This window comes from Phodopus roborovskii, unplaced genomic scaffold, assembly GCF_943737965.1.
Source record: "Phodopus roborovskii unplaced genomic scaffold, PHOROB, whole genome shotgun sequence".
Classification (NCBI taxonomy): domain Eukaryota; kingdom Metazoa; phylum Chordata; class Mammalia; order Rodentia; family Cricetidae; genus Phodopus; species Phodopus roborovskii.
In genome coordinates, this window is record NW_026126470.1 from 1,568,372 (window position 1) to 1,588,158 (window position 19,787).

A 19,787-nucleotide genomic window follows, 5' to 3' on the forward strand; every position below is an offset into this window, starting at 1 on the left:
TGCTAGTGCCATCCAAACTTCCTTCTCTGCTCTCCACGTGTCGGAACTAACAGGCACTGACGTGACTGGGCCTCAGCTGACCACTCTGCCAGGAATGAAGGGCCAGGAAAGCTGACCTCTTTGCTAACTGGGAGAATTCTCTCACACTGGCATCAGTACCCTGGCCAAAGAGGCGACACTTGGGCCTACAACAAAGCAATTATTAACCTTGACAGGCCTTGGCCTCCACTCTTCATCAGCGATCTTGTTTTTTAATAGCCTGGACATTCTCAACCACACTTAATGCCAGTAGTACCCCTCTCCGTCTTATCTAACTGCATCTGCCCCTGATTCTCCCTGTTCTCTCTTACTTCCCTCTGAGTGCTCTTCCGATCTCTCTGGCAGCATAAGAACACTGCAAAAGCACTGCAGCCATGCTGATCTGGGCTCACTGATTTAGTATGTACTTACTGTGTGACATAAAATAATGAGCACGGGCGCTCTGTGGCTTTCTAATCTGTGGAGACCAGGGACAGTAATGACTTCAGCAGTCTTCTGATAAACTCTAAAGTGACCCATATTGTTATTACTGAACCTTCACATGTTTACCTGTCTTAGATGCCCTGCAACTCCTGTCCAACCATCCTCAAGGACATCACAACCTTTCAGGCTCTTAAAGAGGCCACCCCCAGGGTCATGGAGCCCTGTTCAATCCTGAGCTGACAGAATTCTTCCAGTCCACTCTGTTGCTCCCAGAACCTTCCTTTCCACGGTCATGTCACTATCTGAACTCTCTCAAGTGTTGGGTCCCCACCTGTCTATGTTGTGCTGGACTACTCAAGTCTGACAACTTCTTACCCCTATTCCTTACTTCAGAAGGACTTTGGCAAATTGATCACTTTGCTTCCCTTCCTAGTTCCCTTCCTGCTGGCAGGAGCCTCAGCCTGGACATGGCTGGTCTTTATAACACCTAGACATCAGAATTTCTCAAATCCAGCTCTTTTGCTCACTCTCCACCTACAACCTAGTCCTACAGCTAGCCACGCTAGAGAGGATCTACCTTTGTGCTTTTAATATATTTAATTGCATCTGCGTAGTTCACATGTCTGCCTCTTCTTGGTAAACTGTCTCCACAGCTAGAAGCAATCTTATTTGACTTTTTATCCTTATTGCCAGGGCAGAGCCTGGTAAAACGTGGCCATCTGTACAAGGATTTACAGAATGAAAAGCAGGTAAGTGTTCTGAGCTTAAATCTTCTTTCTGACTCATTCTTTTACTTGACTACCACCTTAGGCAGGCAGAAACATCATTGCATTTTTTTCCCTGTGTAATATGAAAGTGAGGCTTAGAAAAGTCGAGTGACTTCCTGAAGGTGGCATAGTTGGATCACCTTAGGAGGTCTTTTTATTATATGATTGAGGGGCTCACTGGGACTTTCCTGTCATTCTAGGAGAGAAATGACTCCCTTGAGTTGTGCTCGGACATCTGCACATGTGTAGCAGTAGCAAGTATGTTCCCTCTCGCAAGTAAATACCTAAAAAGTTCAGAAACCAAACCTTATGTTCCGAAAAGAATTCAGTCGTGGCTTGATAAAGTGCAAGATAAAATGACACTTTGAAACTTTTTCTTTCTTTTTTTTTTTTTTTTTTCTGAGACAGGGTCTCTCTGTGTAGCTCTGACTGTCTGGGATCTCACGCTGTAGACAAGGCTGGCCTTGAACTCACAGAGATCGACCTGCCTTTGCCCCCAGAGTTCTGGGATCAAAGGTGTGCACCACCATTTCTTTTTAATTTATAATGAATTCTTTAACTTGTGAAGGTAAACAATGCTTCCTGATTGACTGACTCCTGCATCCTCTTTAAGATGAATTCAGCACAGCCTTCAGTGGAATTTAACTTATGATCACAAACTACCTAATTGCAGACAGTGTATAGCCTTTCTTATCATCTGTAACCACTACAATGTTTTCCTGGCTTAAGGAAGTTATTTCTAAAAGAGATTATAGCCTAGTAGTTCTCAATCTCCTGATGCTGTGGTCCTTTAACAAACACCTCATGCTGTGGTGACCCCCAACCATAAAAGTATTTTCATTGCTACACCATAATTGTAATTTTTCTACTGTTATGAACAATAATGTAAACATCTGTGTTTACCAGTGGTCTTCGGTGACCCCTGTGAAGGGGTCATCCCTATCCACACGTTGAGAACCCCTGCTCTAGACAATAGGTTCTTTTCATGGTAAGATTCCAGTATTATATATGCTAATGACTTCTAGGAAATTCTGATTTTCTTTCAATTACTTTGTTTATTTAAATGTTTTTGCTATGTCAATAACAGGGAATTGAACTCACTTATCTCCCATGAGAAGAAAGGAAAACCTATGGCAGAGTTGCAACTGGAAGAGAAAAAAAATCTTTGTCACTCTTGCCTAGTGCCCTTTCTCGGCTCCTTTCCTTTCTAAGTGATATATTACACCCACATGCACACCTATTCCCACATCTACACTATAGGCTAGAGATTGCATATGAAGGAGAACATGTCATTTTTTTTTTCTTTCTGAGACTGAGTCACCTCATTATACTTTCCAAATTCATCCATTGTTCACATGTCCTTTTTCTTTATGGTTGAGGGATAGTCTGCTTTGTATATGTACCATATTTTCATTACTAACTCATCTATTGACGGGGCATCTTTGTTGGTTCTAGTACTTTGCTGTCATTAAGTACAACAGCAATTTACCATAGATGTGTGAAGAAGAGCAAAGTCTCGGCGTATATCTGGGGTTATTCTGTCCCATGGTGAAACCATGGTTTCTCCTACAGAGCTAATAACATTTTCCCAATCCGTCACTGATTCTAAAGGACAGCTAGTAAGGACAAGATAGAAACTTGAAATGATATGTGTAGTCATTTTTGAATTGCAAAGCTACAATAATAACAGGTTGTTGTTTGCTCAATGCTTTCTGTATCTTGGGCCCTAAAGGAGTAACATACCTTGACATGTGATTTCCTCCCTATGACCTTCAAACTAGAGTATGCCTATCAGCACGCCAAAGTTGTGTAAGAGCACATAAGGGATGCTGTAAAATCATTCTTCAGACCTCAGCTTCTGTCTGAACCTTATTTTTTTTTCACATTTTTTATTTAAATTTGTAACAAGCCCGTTTTACATGTCAATCCTAGTTCCCTCATTCCCCCTCCTCCCCTGTGAACCTTATATTTTTTAACTGCCCCAAAATCTACCTACATTAGCATTGCTTTTCCACCTTATTAAAAGACAAAATCTTATCTATTAAAATATTAAATTATCTTATAAAACAAACATTAAAGTGCACAGCTTAATATGCCTTGGTCAACACTGTCTTGGGGGTATGCAGATTTTCTGAAATTCACAACATGTTACAAGTAGAAGTGCTTGGGGATGTGTGGAGATGAATCCCAGGATTTTCAAGTAAGCTTGAAGCTTCAAGGGCTTTTAAAGCAAGCAAGCTGTCTTTCCTTCTTAAACTGCATCCTTCTCTTTTTCCATCCCATCTTTAATTAGGATATCTCTTGCCAGAAAAGGAGCTATTTCAGCCACCACCAATTTTTACATAAACATGTTATAGAAAGAACACTTACTGTGTCCTATTTTCTAATAATGAAAATACATTTTAAAGTCTACAATGAAAAGCTTTAAATCCAACTTTCAAAGTGTTCAGAAAGTGGTCTGTTTTTCCATGTGCTTTTGGGAGTACATTAAAAAAAAAAAACACTAATCATTATAACCATAAGGAAGATGCTAATGTCTTCATATTCATTTTCCAGATGTGGAAAAAAAAATGATAAGGCCCAGAAAAGTCAATCAACACAGTTTAAAACACAGAGCTGGGAAAAGCCATGATTCTAAGCTGGCCCCACAACCTGAGCTCTTCATCTCCATGTGCATTGCCTTAGCTCAAGTCTGACATGAAATGACAGAAGAACTCTCATGGCCAAGTGAAGAATTCCCTCTGAAGGAAAATGTCTAGAAGAAGAAGTTACTTAGGCCTAACGGCACTAGTAGGAAATAATTAGTTTTCCAGTATTGTTTTTGTTCCCATCCAGAGGTGGCGGAAACAGGAATTTCACATGCTCTCGAAGTTCAAATGCAAGTTCCCGGGAAACCGAGAATCTCGGATGTTTTCAATGTATGTTGGGTATTTCTGTTAGACCATGGCTATAGTCTTAGTGGCAGAGTAGCTTCCAATGCTTGCTGCTTGGGAGGTAAATAATAACTCTAAAATGTTCTTTCTTTGCTATATTGCTCTCTGCACTGCTCCTTCCCTTTTCAGAGCAAGAGAACCCACAGTCTCTCCAAAAAGTCCTTTTGTCAAAGCATTTGGCTTTGGAGGATGTAATGGTTTATCCCTCGTGGGATTGAGGATTGCTATGGAGAGAGATCTTCCAGATTAGGCTAATTGAGACCCATCTTAAATGTGGGTGGTACCTTTAGTTGGGGTTCGAACTGTATAAAAAGGGGAAGGCTAGCTCAGCACAAACATTCATTCCTCTGCCTCCTGGTTGACCCTGCTGCCTCTATTTCCTGATTCCACAACTTTCCTAAGATTGGCTGTGAACCAAAGTAAGCCTGCCTGGTAACTTACTTTTGTCGGATATTTTGTCAAGGGTAACAAGACAAGTGACTAATACATGGGAGGAAGTAGACATATACACACACACTCATATGCTCCTTAAAGATAGAGTTCTAATAATATTTTCCAAATGAACTTGAGTTAGAATTACTTATAAGCCCAAGTCTCTTCATGCTTAGCCTCTGCACTAAGTTTTCCTAAAATATTCCATAGGTCCTGTGGAATGGAAGGAAGCTGTGGTGGGTTTGGAGACAGCATGTCTTTTGGGGGAGGGGGACCTGTCACCACTGGCATTCCCATAAAGACCTCCCAGGAGAGTAGCAGAGTGTGAACTCCTGCGGTTTCACTGACTAGGTTCCCTTAGTGTTTGAGTAGGCTCTTTATACATAGTATGTTTTCCCTTTTGACACAGCTCTGTCCCTAAGGTCAAAGGGAAATAACTTAGAGAACATGTAACAGGGTGCTGTGTGTGTGTGTGTGAGAGAGAGAGAGAGAGAGAGAGAGAGAGAGAGAGAGAGGGAGAGAGAGATAGAGAGAGAGATCAATGTACCATCAGGAGGTCCTAGGCAATCCACACTTGTCCATGACCCTGTCATGCTTCCCGAATCTATGCCTCCAGAACTGCTTTGTGTAAATTTATTGGAAAATGTTACAAGGTAGATGAATAAGTTCTTCCCTAAAAACCCTGATCAGCTTGACTGAATTCTATGCTCACATCCCAGCTGCCCTCTTCTGCAAGGTGTTTTCAATTATTTTCAGTGAGCTAATGTTCCCTGGACTACCTTAAAGACTCTGAAGAGCAGGACAATTACATTTGGTCCTTGGGGAGGGGAGAACCAATGGCAAACAGCTGCATGTGGACCCATGTGCACGAAGAGGCCTTACTGGGCTTTACTGGAAGTCGTACTCATGGAGTGCTCACAGTCCAGGGAGCAACCACTCTGGAGCAAGTGTTGCTCAGAAAGACGGGACTCAAACAGGCAGCCATGAAGAGCAGGCCATGAACAGTGAGAAACTGTAGGGGTGACTGTGGCTGCATGCAGCCAGACAAGAGGAGAGCTGGCTGGAGCAGGCAAAGAATAACTTCTACTCCCTCAGCTGGAGGGCACGTTGAAGACCACTTAAATACAACCCCTGTGTTCCACTGCCCAGTACGCCAAGTGAAGGGCGAGAGGACTTGTTACTTGTGGTCCACTAACTAGTACTAAGTCCCAAAGTGGAGACTAGGACCCAGTCATTTCTGTTACATCATGGTACTTTAAAAGCTTGTTCTTGGGCTTGAGGTTGTGTTCAGTGTGGTACATTGCCCAGAATGCGCAAGGCCCTGGGTTCCATCCCCAGCACTGACAAAACCAGTATGTCTAAATCCTCCCAAGTCACAGAAGTCTTCTCTTCCAGATCATTTTGGAGCAATGAATTCATACACTACACATGTACTTAAGGGAATGCATGCATATTACGTTTCTAGACAGGCACCTTCCCCTCAAATGCTATGTATTGCTAGTATTATCCAGTCACCAAATACCAAAGAAAGAGCTAGAGCCAGGAATGCCTAATTCTACATTGTTAAACCTAAGCAAGAGGGATTATTTTAGAAATGTTTCTCCTACCTGTTCTTTTTGCTTGACTTCATATGAAATAAACAAAGAAAGAACATCCTGTCTTCATCTCCACGGATTATTTTAAGGTTTATAATTAAGTCAATCATCTCTTCTACAAAGTTGGTGAAATAAAAATGTTAGCAAATATTATTGAGGAAGAATGGAAAACTCTTTTGTTTGATATCATAGCTAATATTTTGTACGCTACCTTAAAAAAATGGGAAAAGCAACTGGATCTCTTTGGGTTGTTCAGTTTGTGGATAGGCAAGTTGTACTATTGGGAAAATGGAACTGAATCTACGCAATTAAACCAGTCCTGCAGGGCAAACATAATCTGAAAGCCAGGAAGCAAATCAATAAGCTACTCTTTAAGACAAAGGAAACAAAGGCCACCAGAATGTACTGAAAACTATCTATGTCTAGACACCTTATGTTAGCCATAATAGATAGCACTTTGATCAGGGATGCTTAACTTCCACGGCCATAGATAACAGGACCCCCAGTGATGTTGCCCATTGGTGCTATGTGATGAGGAAATAATGGTTTTATCTTATTAAGGGCTACTTTCTTGAAGGGTATACAAATCATGATTAATTAATGCATGATAACAGTGACTTGGTGCTTTTAACCGAATGTCTAAATCAGAAGGCCAAGAAAGTTAATATTTACATCAGCAAAGGAAAACAAAAGACCTCACTTAGTAAATTCAGCCTAGAGAAAAGAAATCCATCCTCATACTGTAGTGAGGGGCAAGCAGATGGAGAGAAAGAAACTCCAGGGTCTAAAGACCCGAAGACACAAGTCAGGAAAGAGAAACGATTAATGAGAGCGGCAGACAGGACAATGGGGGTGGGGAGGTGTTTTGAGCATAGAAGGAAAGGAAACTTAAGAGTCTGGGTCTGTAAAGCACTGAGAGCCCTGGTTTATGTCCCCAGTTTTGAAATCATCGTATATACTACTTACCTTCCGCAAAAATTGGATACCTATAAGGGAATGAGTTGTGCTTAGAAATGTATTTTACAACCAGAAATGTGAGGCTTGAAAGATGGCTTAGGAGTTAAGAGCACTGGCTGGTCTTCCAGAGGGTCGCAGTCTAACCTTAGCACCTCCCACAGGGTGTCACCATCATCTGCAACTCCAGCTCCAGGAGAACTGGTGTCCTCTCATACGGGGATGTACATGGAGGCAAAACACCCACACACATAAAAGAAGATCATTAAAGAAAACCATCTGCCTATGCATTAACTATGCTTCATCGTGTGCGTTTTTTGGAAATAAGGCGCTATTACATTGAATGACTTTTAATTTTTGGAGGATGAAGCACTCTTTGGTCAATACTGTCGGAAGGTTAACTTCTATTGAAACCACCTTTGCATATCAAGTCAAGCTTTTCACTTAAGTGATAACCAGGGAACACCACATAATGAGAACCACTCCTTCTTGTTGCCTCTCCCATTAACAAGCTACCAAATTTCACTTAAAAACCTACACCAAAACTAAAGTCAACGAAGTCTAGTTGGAATCACAGGAGAAAAGCATGGCGACCTTAGAGGGTAGGCAACAATTTCTTATGATGCCAAAGTCCAACCCACACGATCCTTTAAAAGACAAAGCAGACTTCACCAAAATATCAAATGCCTACTAAAGCCATGAGACTAAAAAGGTTAAGAAATAAGTCACAGCTCAGCCAACCAATGGCACAAAACAAGACACCTTCCTATGCAGTTGAATACTACAGAGAATGCTGACTGTTGGTGAGGGTAAGAGCAACTGGAATTCTCACTCTGTTGATAGGAACGCGGCATAGTATAGAGTAAAAAACAGAGTTCCACACGTCCATTTACGATAAATCTCAGTAATTCCACCCACAGAGGAACACTCAGAAAGTTATATGCTCTTAAAAAAGTCAAAATAAAGTGCCTTTATTGCTAATACCCTAAATAGGTAGCAACCTAAATGTTGATCAACGGGTGAGCAGAGAAGCAAATACAGCGCATGTGTATAATGGAATAATATATAGTTCCTTTAAGGAACAAACTATTGGGAAACACTGTTTGCAAATATCTCCAGTATACACCGATATGCCAAAGAAATTAGATCGAAATACAACCAAGAACGGCAGCACAAAAGGAAGAGTAAGATGCCCAGTGGTTGCCAAGGTTTGAAAATGGGGAGGTTAGCTGACTGAAACAGGCAGTATGAAGGATTTTTGTGGGGCCACGAGAGTACTCGTTATTTTGGTTATGGCATTTGTTATAGAAATGTTCTATTGCATCTCATGTCTTGAACAGCAAGGGGATGGGTTAGGTGCGGCTTCCAGCTCTCCGGGGATATTTGCTAACAATTTTAAGTGGCTCCATGGGGAATGGTTGCAATGAACCACACAAGTAGGCTTCATATTCTAGATGTCAGCCTGCCGAGTCATCATCAATCTCCTTTGAACAAAAGAAGTACCAATTGTCTCAATTAGGGCTATGCACTGTTTACAGTACAGGTTCGAGAGGGACCTTTTCTTGCTCTAGGTAGAACCTGAACAGGTGTACAAAGAGGGAAGCCTAGTCAAAGCTATGCCTCAGTAGTAATGCTTGAAACAATATAACCAAGATTGCTGACACCCAGATAAACAGAATTAAATTCAGGGACCTTCTGTCCCTTTCTTCTGTGGCACTGATGATGAGTGGGTTGCTAATAAGTTGCTAATCAGGTTGAGTAACATTTGGTAATTACTAACCCCCCCAAACAAACAAACGAAAACAAACAAACAAAAACCAAAAAAAGAAGCCTGTGGGAGGTCAAAAGTTCCCCACCATTGGCAGGAATAAAATATGTCCTTTCATGCATGTTTTCTGTGGAAAGGCACACATTTATTTCATTAAAAATCATTCTATTACTTGGGGGGGAGGGGCAACATGTCAAGTTTAGCTCTCTAACAGGACTCACATTTTATTCAAATACAGATGTACTTTTGAACTATAGCAGCTATTTGATTAACTCTACTAGTGACCAAACTGGTGACCTGCTATATTAAAAACAGTGACCTTTGTGCCAAGGAATCTAGCCTGGAGCTGAGTTATCCATTAAAATCCAACGTGAGAATGCATTACTCTGCATGACAACATAACCACCCTCTCTCCTCTTGTGGAGGTCTCCCGAGAAATAGCCGTGAATACGATGCATATGTGACTTCTTCGTTTGGTCATTAGGAAGGGGTCATCAACATATGTAGCTCTGATTCCCAGGAGACAAACATGGCAGAATACGAAGGAGGCAGAGGAATATTTTAGAAACACTGGTGAGAAGGGGCTCAGTTCCCTCAAGGGAGTCAGAGAGCCTACGTTTGAGGACATCTGCCCTCATCTCAGGGCAGTGTTCAGGGACACATGAAAGGGAACCATGGCAGAGCCCTGGTGACAAGAGAAGAAGAGATGTTTCTCAAAAGAGAAAAACAAAACAAAACCTTAAAAAGAAAAACAACAACAACAACATCCCCTGAAGGTTGACATCTAGTTTTGGGAAATTACAAGTGCACATAAAGAGCATATTCCTCAAATGGGAAATAGGAATTACAAGACTTTTATCATAACAAACCTTTTCCCTCTAAATGAGAAGACAGTAAGGAATGAATTCTTCCAGGAGGAGGTAAGAGGCCCAGGCTATCAGCCATCTTGGTGTGACATATTTTTACTACTCTGCAATCAAGTTACATAGTACAATAAGTTGTTTTAAACTAGTAATGCTTTTTCCAGGCAAACTTTAGGCAATCACCTCTGGTTGTGTGGGGAATCAGCTTCCAAGACAATTCCATCCCAAGTGACTCTTCTGGCTGACTTGTGCTTCCTCTCTATGAGGCTATGGCTTAGTTCTAGAACTTTATGTATTTGAAAGTGTGCCACAATTTTGCACTCTTGACAGACAATCTGAAGATAAAGAGACTGAAAGGGAATGCAGAGGTATCATGAAACAATTCTTGGTTAATTTAAAAGTGGGCTTGTAGGAGCAGGAGAAAGGGCTTAGCGCTTCAGGGTGTGTATCACTATTGCAGAGGTACAAGTCTGGTTCCCAGCATCTACACTGGGTGGCTCACAGTGCCTCTAATTCCAGTTCTAGAGGATCTGACTCTGCCTTCTGGTCACTGTGAGCACTGCACTCAAGTGCACAAAACCCACACATAGACACATACGAATTTACCTAATTAAAAATAAAAATACTGAAAAAAGGATGGTCTTCTAAGTGGTGGTTATATTATACCTATTATCGTGTTACTCCATTTTCTATCAATAAAAAACATCTACAGTGAATCACCGGTCACAATTTATAAGGAGGGAAGTTTCTGAGGTTTCAGTATATGGTCACTTGGACCCACTGCCTTACAGCCTGTGACAAGACAGAACTTTTCAGTGGGGGGTGTGAAGAAGCTGCTTGTCTCATGATGTCTAGGAAGCAGGCAGTGTGTGTGTGTGTGTGTGTGTGTGTGTGTGTGTGTGTGTGTGTGCGCGCGTGCGTGCGTGCGTGTGTGTGTGTCCTAATCCCTTTAAAGGCACTACTCCAATGACTTAACTTCCACCCTCTGTTCCCTACATGTTAAATATTCTACCACTTCCCAATATCCCCAGAGGCTTGCAATCAAGCCTTCAGCATATGGGTTTTGGGGGTCATTTTAGATACAAACTTTACTATTCTGGCTATTCTGGGGCAGATTATTGGTAGGTATTCTTAGACAATACTACCAACCATCTGAAAGCCATGATTTATAAATATTATTTTTATTTGATATTTTTGAGAAAAGGGAGATCATCTTGTAACATACATACTTGTTTGCATTATATATATATGGTTAATTCTTCTAAGCTGTGGCTTTATGACCAAATAACACACATATACATACACACATACATGCATGCATACACACATTTCCTGTTTATAAAGGTCCCCTGAAGAGACAATGCCACCATAAGGTTCTTCTCATAATGCCTTTGAGCTAACAATTGCTCGTCCCAAAAAAGTCTTTGAGAGCTTGTATTCATTCACTGTGACTGAACAAGCAGTCCTGATCAGAATTCATAGATTAACTGACTGCTGACCTCAGATTAAGAACATCTATGTTCTTTTAAAGGGTATTATGAAAAAAAAAAAAACAAACCCAACTCTATATCCTATAGGTGAGATCTGAAATGACTCGTTCAGAAGGCTGGGTTGAAACTATTGCATGCACATGGAATAACAAGATGGTGTTTCTAGTCAACCAGGCTACAGTGCAGACTCTAGAAGCCTGTCCATGTAGCAGGTGAGGTGAACCTAATAGGCCAGCACTTCCTTTCAGAAGTGAGTTCTTTTTGTTGACTTGAGAGAAGCAGACACCCTGCAGTTTTGGTAGGAGCAATGCATTGTTGTATGAAAGGAAGAAGAGCTCAGCTTGAGCGAAGTCTCTGAAATCGAGTTCCAACTCAGTGAAGACTGACAACTCCAGCTTTTTAGAAAACATGTCAGAAAATGCAGACTGCTTATCGTGTGTGCCTGTGGTTATGTGTGCATGTATGTGTGTACTTCTATGCACGTGCATGTGGAAGCTAGATGTCCATATTTGGGGTCTTCCTTGATGTCCCTACAACTGATTGTTGATACAGGGTCTCTCAACGACCTCAGGGATCATCAATTTGGTCAGGGTGGCTAGTCACTGAGGTGCAGGGACCCACTAGTCCCCAGCTCTCTCCGGTGCTGGAATTAGAACATGTGTCACAGAGGCTGGAATTCACCTGGTCAGTTTATTCAAGCACAGACCACTATGCTTGTTTTCCTTCCTTCATCAATGGTTGGGATTGAACCTGTGGCTTTGCAAATGTTTGGCAGGTATTCTAACACTGAGCCGTACTACACCATAGCCACAATGACTCAGTAGAACTAGGGTTGAGGCCTGGAATTATTTTTAACAAGATCCCAGGAGGTGCTGGAGCTCTTTTCCAGGCAATATACTTTAAGCAAATAATAAAGTAAGAACTGCTTATTGAAACTAGTTGGTCAAGGTTTAAGGGAGAAAAAAGTAGCTACAGAGTCAGTCATTTAAGCATGACTGAGATAAAGAAAAACTACTTGGTTAATTCTTATGTCAACTATTCTGGGGAGTCTTATGTTAAATATCCTGAGGGGTTGTATAAAAATTCTTTCTTTGACTCTGCCAGGTACTGAATGCCAACATGCCTGACCCTGAACAATAAAACCCACACATAATTTTTTAGAGTTTGAAATTGCTGCTAAAGAATTATAATTTCATAAATATAGCCAGTCAGTCAAATGTATACATTCTAAATTACCAGATTAAACTTGAACTTTTCCAAACATTAAATAAAACCACAAAAGCAGGAGTTCTCAATTTATTCTTTCAAAACCACAGGCAAGCTAATTCTACAGATTGTGGAATGTACAATAGGTCATTCTCCCAAAATAAAGCCTGAGGGGTGGATTATATCTCTTCAACCATGGCGGTTCCTTAAATCAACAAGGGTAAGACCGACTACCATGCTGACAAGCAGATTTTGTGACATTTATGGACCTCACAGAAACAGAAACTTGTAACAATAAATTTAAGCCAGAGTATAAAAATGGGTGGGTTTGTGTGGTGTCTATAAAGGTTCCTGAAAGAAAATTGATTGGACCTTGAGTCTGAGCCAAATCTGGCTGCCCTGTGCATGTCTTTCTCAGAGTAGCATTCTTCTAACCAGCATTAGGAATGTCAACCTGTTGTTTATGGCCTGAGAGCTGTGAGCCATCTTCTCTTTAAGCATCCTGGAAAAGGATCACCTCTCACTGATGGATGGAAAAGCCATCTACTAACCACCAGCATCAAACTGCTAGGTAGAATGACAATGGATTTTCTCATCCATAATAATAAAACATGTGGTTCTTCCCCTCGTGTCGCATAAAGGAGTTTGTGCAACTTTTTGCTATACCTTATTTGTAAATCCTTGCCTCTGAGTTATGAGTATTTAGAATTTAATTTTTAACATGCATATTTAAGGTCCATATGTTAAGGAGCAGATCCCATCCTATGAATCCTCTTTTAACACTTTTTATGTCTCTTCAGTTTAACAGTGTTCTCGGTCTGTTTGCAATAACAGAATGTGGAGCCCAGAGGTGCTTCTCCCACTTTTAATTTAAATTTGCAACAAGCTTGTTTTACATGTCAAACCAAGTTCCCTTTCTCTCCCCTCCTCTCCTGCCCCCCAACCTCCTATCCCATCCTCTTTCTGCTCCCCAGGGAGGGTGAGGCCTTCCTTGGGGGAATCTTCAAAGTCTGTCATATCATTTGGAGCAGGGCTTAGGCCCTTCCCCATGTGTCTAGGCTGAGGGAGCATCCCTCTGTGTGGAATGGGCTCCCAAAGTCCATTGGTATACTAGGGACAAATACTGAGAGGTGCTTATACTTAGCAATCCCAGTGCAAAGATTCCATGCCCTTACCAGTATCTATTAGCACTTCAGAACCTTAAGAACACCGACTGGATGATGGGGAGGACCAGTCCTAGAAAACTGGACAGTTTGCCAGGCAACCTAACTTTTAAGTACTCTATTCCTCACACTCCCAAACAAGTGTTTCTTAGTGTTTTAGGTGAATCTGCATTTAGTAGTGTCTGCAGACACTTATTGCCTGCAAAATGACATTTACTAGTCAGAGTGGGTATCTTGCTAAACACATTACAACACAGGACAGCCATGAAACTTAATAATGTAATATAGCAAGACACCTTAACTCTCCCTGTGACCATTCTATTACTTACTCATATTAATGTATACTAAAGACTCACTTCCTAGAAAACTTTCTGTGATTGTCACTCTAATAAAATCAAAGCCCACAGTATATAGACTTCAAGAGGGCTAAGCCACAAGATCTCAGATACAAACAAAGGAGGCTGTAACCCCCATGCTACCCAAAGAGGTGCTTGTGTGCAAACACATCTAGACAGTAAGGTCTGTCTGGCATGATCAGATTCCACTAAGAATCTACTGTTGAAAAGAAACATTATTAATACCTTTTCAAGACTGTGATATTGGTTTTTTGAGGAATGTGGTTAGGCTTTTAAGGATATAAACTGAACACTAAGAGGCAGGTGGATTTCTGTGAGTTCGAGGCCAGCCAGGTCTACCGAGCGGGTTCTAGGAGAGCCTGCAAAGCTACAGAGAAACCCTGTTTTGGAAAGCAAAAAAACCCCAAAACAAACAAACCCAACAACAATAACAACAACAACAACAATAAAAAATAAACTGAAACTAGGTGCTCTGTAGAACAGCAGTAAACTTGACATAGACAACTCATTCTATATGAAAGCAATTGATTATTCAAATTTATGTGATTCAGTGGCCAGTAAGAGGGTTATGTTGGGTTTGTGTTGTTTTGTGTTCTGGATCTAGAATCTGGCACCTCACTTGTTAGGCAAGCATGTGTCCCTATCAACCTTCAGTAGTTCCTTACTTGCCTTGAAGCTGGAAGGCTTGTTCCATTCTGAAATATTTCAGACAGTTATCACCAAGATACGACACATACAGGCCTTTCAAGCTAGGTCCTGTTTGGGGATAAGTGTATATGTTTGGCTAACGATTACTAGAACAATTCCTTTGAAACCAGCTCATAACACCTAGCTAAATCATTATTTAGAATAAAATGTAAAAGATAGAGAAGTCACATATTTGCCTTATTCGGGTGATGTTTATTGAGGGTTTTGAATGAAGAAGGCTTGTTCTAGGATACTATTTCTTCATTACTTTCATTAGCCAAGAATCAACTCTACAATTTGCATCACTACTAGTCTTTCTGGGACTAAGTGGAGTTCTCAGAATGTGGATCACAAATCACCTACGTCTCCATCATCCAGGTTATTACATTCTGATTTTGAGCTTCACCTCTGCGTTAGTCACTTTTGTTGCTGTGACAAGACACTTGAGGGGGAAAAAAAAAAAACAAAACCAAAAACAAAAAACCATAAGCAGAAGGATTTCTTTTGGTGCACTGTCCCTGAGGGTTCTATTCATAGTGATTTGGCCAAATTTCTGTGTGTGAGGCAGAGCACTGTGTCTGAAGAGCACAGTGGGGATGCCCACTGACGGACTTCCAGGAAGTAGAAAAAGAGAGGGGATTACCAGGGGTAAAATTCACTCTTCCGAGGCATGCCCCATTAGGTCTCGTTTCCTCAAATGAAGCCCTACCTACTCATTTCTACCACTCCCAGCAATGGCGTCAAATTATGAAGTCATCTATAGACAATTCATTGAGCTCAGGACTCAGGACCCCAATCACTTCTCAAAAGCTAAACAGCGGGCAACCTAGTCTTTGACCCTTGAGTCTTTAGGGTCCATTTCATATCCAAACCGTAAAAATCTCCCACGATGTAACTGGAAAAGCCCATGAGGACTCGAAGGCACCAGCGCACTGGCATTCCCTGGGTGATTTTCATGGTCAGTAAAGTTTGAGAAACCCTCTATAAAAGGACTCAGGGAAAGTCAGAGCAATACTTTCCTCCCTCTACGCCAGCATGTGTGAGCTTAACAATAGCTAGCATACTTCAGCAGGGATAAAAATTAAAGGGGCCAGTAAAGACTCAGAGTTCGGACAGTTAGTTATTTGTGGTGAATTTAATTTGTCACATTGTAAATTCTTGATCCCCAAACTACTCTTCTTTGAGGGAACCTTTGATACAGATGGTTTTGTCCATATGCCATGGTTTTAGTGCATGTATTGGAATCCTAATTTCTCAGTGTCAGGGGCAGTGAGCGGAGGGTATTTGGGTTATGGGGAAAGCCTTAATAAATGGATTAAGGCCCTTCCTCGTGGGAGTGGATTAATAAGTACTGCAAGAGTCTTGCTCTGTTCTCATTTTGTGCCTTTTCTCTCCCCTGCTTTCCTGCAGCAGCTGAAACAGCTGAGGTCCTCATCTGACCTGGCTGGCCTTGGAACACCCAGTCTTTACAGTTAGGAGGAGAAATAAGCTCTTGTTCTTATTAAGTCTCGGGTATTCTGGAGTAACAGTAGAAAATGGGCAATAAATGGCAACCCCTCCCCATCTTTTCAGGGTTCCTCTCTGTAGTCCTGGCTGTCCTAGAACTCATATGTAGAAAACAAGGTTGTCCTTGAACTCACAGAGATCCTCCTGCCTCTTCCTCCCAGATGCTGGGATTAAATGCTCCACAAGTGTTAGCCACCACACTCGGAGTTGACTGCACTTTAATAAAAAGAAAGAGCCCTCCACATTATCTGCACAGACCATGTGGTGTGCACATGCCACAGCACACATGCAGAGGTCAAAGGGCAACTCTGTGGAGTCAATTCTCTTCTCCTGCATTCTATAACTTCACCTGAAATCTCATCCAAATGCCACAGAGAATGAAAACATCCACTGTGTACTATGTAGCAGTCTTTTTTTTTTTTTTTTTTTTGAGCCGCCACCAGCTCCCAAATCATGACCCTGAGACTTAATATTAGTTATGAATGCTCGGCCTTGTCTTATGGTTGTCCCACTAGCTCTTAAAAATTAATTTAACCTATTCTCTTCCTCTACATTTTGCTTCAGGGTTTCCTTCCTTCCTTCCCTCCCTCCCTCCCTCCTCTCCCCGTTCCCTCCCTCTCTCCTTTCTGTCTTATTCCATGTCTGTCTGCAGCTAACTGGCTGGCCCTGGGCATCTCCCTCTCCTTGTCTCTCATTCTCTCCTTTTCCCATTCTTCTTGAGTCTAGATTTCTCCTATTTTTAATTCTCTCTGGCCACCAGCCCTACCTATCCTCCTCCTGCCTAGCTACTGGCTGTTCAGCTTTTTATAAGGCCAATCAGGTGCCTCAGGCAGGAAAGGTGAAAACATCCTTACTTCGTTAAACAAACACAGCATAAACAAATGTAACATACATTCACACAGTTAAAAGTAATTGTCAGCAGCATAAACAAATATAACACATCTTTGCTTAGTTAAAGAAATATTCCATAACAGTTACTAGTCACTGTTCTGTCTTAGACACAAACTAGAAGAAAAACATAGACAAAGTTTCTATTTTTACTCTGGATTAATCAACCGTTGTTTATACATAGGTTGATATTAAAAATTACATCAAGATTACAGTAGGAATCACATTTTAATAAGACCCATTATTTTCCAATATATTTGGAGACCGAGAAATAATTTACTCTAAGTACTTACATGCCCAATATTATGTCTGTATTCTAAAATGTTGAGGTAAGATGGTTATTAAATTAGCATATGACACATCTTTTAAAAAAACCTATAAAATAACTTAACACTGTTTGTAAAAGCAACAGGCCACTGTAATCAACATATAATACATAGCATCTTTTTAAAAAAATCTATATTAGACAGAATAATTTAATATTGTTGGAAAAAGCAATAGGCCATTGTACTATTGGCATTCTATTTTAGAGTCTAAATGAAAGACATTGGGTGTTCCTAACTCCAGTTGTAATTTTTCAGGAATTTGTCTTACTGTGTTATTCATATATTAAGGTATCATCTTGTAAATGAAGCCTACCTTGCAATTCCTCTACATTTAATGTTATTTTTTTTCTTCATTTGTATAAATTCTCCATATCGCGAAACCTATTTCCCTGAACTAGTTCTCCACTATAAGCTTCTGGAAGGCTGCATCTGTGCATGTACCATTAAATATCTTCTTGTTGACAGGTTCTATCTTTGCATCTGGTTGTTGTCCTATGAGATTCAAGTGAGGTGTAAGCATTTCTGTTTCACAGATTACAAAGGAAGAAAAAAGATACATTTTCTTTTTCTAATAATACCACATCACTGCTTGGTAACTCACTTAGGGTGTGTGCTGTGTACTCAGAATGTATCAACACATGTGAATTTCTTATTTTCCTAAGGTCTTGCTGCCAAGTGAGAGCTATCCAAGCACCTAGTCTTTCAAAGGCTACAAATCCAAACACAGCTGTCTGAGACCTTGGGAGCCCTAATGAGAATCTGCAAACAAGCTTATGTAAGTGTTCCCTGACCAGCCTTGTACTCAAAGGCCCAACTAAATGAGTTTTTAATCTCTCAGGTGGAATATTAAAGTGTCTTCTGGGAAGAGGCATTTCCTATGTAAATTATAATATGAAAAGTAACTTTGTTGGTATTGTATCCTTAAGTATATCTGACCTAGTGGTGGGCAAGGATCTGTAATAAAATTGTGAAACACTGACTAGCCTAGATATGCCTGGCATGTATGAAAGGTCTTACTAAATAGCTTTACTAACGGCATGGAAATGGGAGTAAACATTATATTAACAAATGCTTCAGATGACACTACGTGGAGAGCTGGTAGGAGAGGCAGACGTGAGGCCAGACGGTATTAGTGGGTCCATGGAGATTATAAAAATGGATAGTAAAGCACATGGAGTTCAGTTTGGCAAAATCATGTATCTAGGAAAAAATAACTCATTAGACCGACAGTCAGTGGGTGGGAGAAACCTCGAAAGCTCGTCAAAAGCCAGTGGATGACAACTGCAACCACACAAATTAGATGACATTTTGTAATGGAAGAGAAATACAGCAAAGCACAAAATTGACATCAGACTGCTCATCAGAAGCCCTCGGAGGATGCTATTGTTGGCACGTATTAAAAAGGGGTGGTGTAGTGAGATAGTTCTGTGGCAATGACCACGCCCATTGGGGGGTGGAGCGATGGGCGGAGTGACCTGTGGAAGGAGGTCAGAGGGAGAGCCAAGAAAGGCTCTCTTGCTGGCATGACTCGGACAGGAGAGGACAGGAGAGGATCGGGTTGAATTTCCTGGTGTTCATCTGTCTAGGCTGTAAGTTATTTCTCCCTGAATAAACATCTATTCGGCCTATTTGTTTATTCTAATCCTTATTTAACCTTGTTATCTGGTGTCAGAAGTGGGATTTACCTGGGTTTCACCCAGGCGGCAGAAGCCGCCCATCGCTCCACCCCCAATGGGCGTGATCAGTGCCACAGAACTATCTCACTACAGGGTAGGGCCACCTGAATTTCTGCTTTGGCATCGCAGCGCCTTTCAGAAAGATCAAAGTACCTGAGAAAGGGGTGCAGGGTCGTCCTATGAGCAGAGGTGGAGGAGCATAGAGTGAAGTTAAAGCAGACAGAACTCTATGCAAGGGGATAAGAGGAGGTGCCCGACTCCGATCAAAATTCTGGTTACAGTGCTAGGGTTTCCCAGGCAGGAGGACTAACAGAGGTCCTCCTTACTTATTCGTATGGCAGACAGAAGCGACACACTTCCGGGAAGTGTGCAAAGCCATGTGACTCAAGGATGCCTGAGACCATAGTTTAACACAGAAGGAATCTAAAAGATGACATGGCACTCGGCCTTCAAAGTGAGGTCCGAAGGCCTCCAACTCAGAACTGCCTGGAGAGCTGATTAGAAAAGAAGATTTCTGGGCTCCAGTTCAGCCACCCCCTGCCCCGCGCCCAGTACTCACAGTCAAGAGCATAAGAGTAAGGAACTTACAGTTCACATGCCCCCCTCCCCTCTTTATGGTATGCAGAGCTGATTAGCCAGAGGTCAGGAACAAACAGGTCCCTGTTTCTGTTCCCACTAGGTTGAAATTCTCTAAATCTATAAATTACCTTTAGAG

The 19,787-nt window shown here is 41.4% G+C and overlaps 2 protein-coding genes across 2 annotated transcripts in view; one reads left to right on the forward strand and one right to left on the reverse strand.

Moving 5' to 3' along the window:
- Cmss1 (cms1 ribosomal small subunit homolog) overlaps positions 1–19,787 on the reverse strand; it is a 280,080-nt gene that overhangs the window by 60,885 nt on the left and 199,408 nt on the right. The window lies entirely within an intron of this gene.
- Filip1l (filamin A interacting protein 1 like) overlaps positions 1–19,787 on the forward strand; it is a 212,618-nt gene that overhangs the window by 16,016 nt on the left and 176,815 nt on the right. The window contains exon 2 of the mRNA XM_051191706.1: positions 18,059–18,171. The gene's annotated coding sequence lies outside the window, so the exon portion shown is untranslated. The remainder of the gene's footprint in view (positions 1–18,058; positions 18,172–19,787) is intronic.